Genomic DNA, 351 nt, shown 5'->3' with positions numbered 1-351 from the left:
CACCACCCTTTGCACTGTCAGCAATTGAGTAAGCATGCATTCAGTGAATCAGAGTGAGCTGGAAATGGTGAAAGAGAAGAAGGCTGGGCCAGAGGAAAGCAAGCAAGAAGCATGTATGTTCACTTTAAATTCAATGACAAGACACTCCTTTCTCGAAGGGCTTTGTGGTTTCCAAGCAGGAGAGAGAGAAGGGGGGGGGGGCACTATGTTATAAAGCGCTCTGGAAAAACACTAAGAACACCTGTAAATCTTGAGCCCTCATACGCCAAATAGCAAAATGTACATGCACAGTTTGTAATCCACACTGCAACCAAAGGAACCTGACAGGACATGGATGAAGCTCTGACAAGT

General features: G+C 45.6%; 1 protein-coding gene across 2 annotated transcripts in view; it reads right to left on the bottom strand.

Moving 5' to 3' along the window:
* Positions 1 to 351, bottom strand: part of kcnab2a (potassium voltage-gated channel, shaker-related subfamily, beta member 2 a) — an 80,847-nt gene that overhangs the window by 76,714 nt on the left and 3,782 nt on the right. The window lies entirely within an intron of this gene.

Source organism: Morone saxatilis, unplaced genomic scaffold (assembly GCF_004916995.1).
Source record: "Morone saxatilis isolate NCDOM2014 unplaced genomic scaffold, NCSU_SB_2.0 Contig18, whole genome shotgun sequence".
Lineage (NCBI taxonomy): Eukaryota > Metazoa > Chordata > Actinopteri > Moronidae > Morone > Morone saxatilis.
The sequence above is the reverse complement of the archived record's forward strand: the minus strand, read 5'-3'. Positions and strand labels throughout refer to the sequence as shown.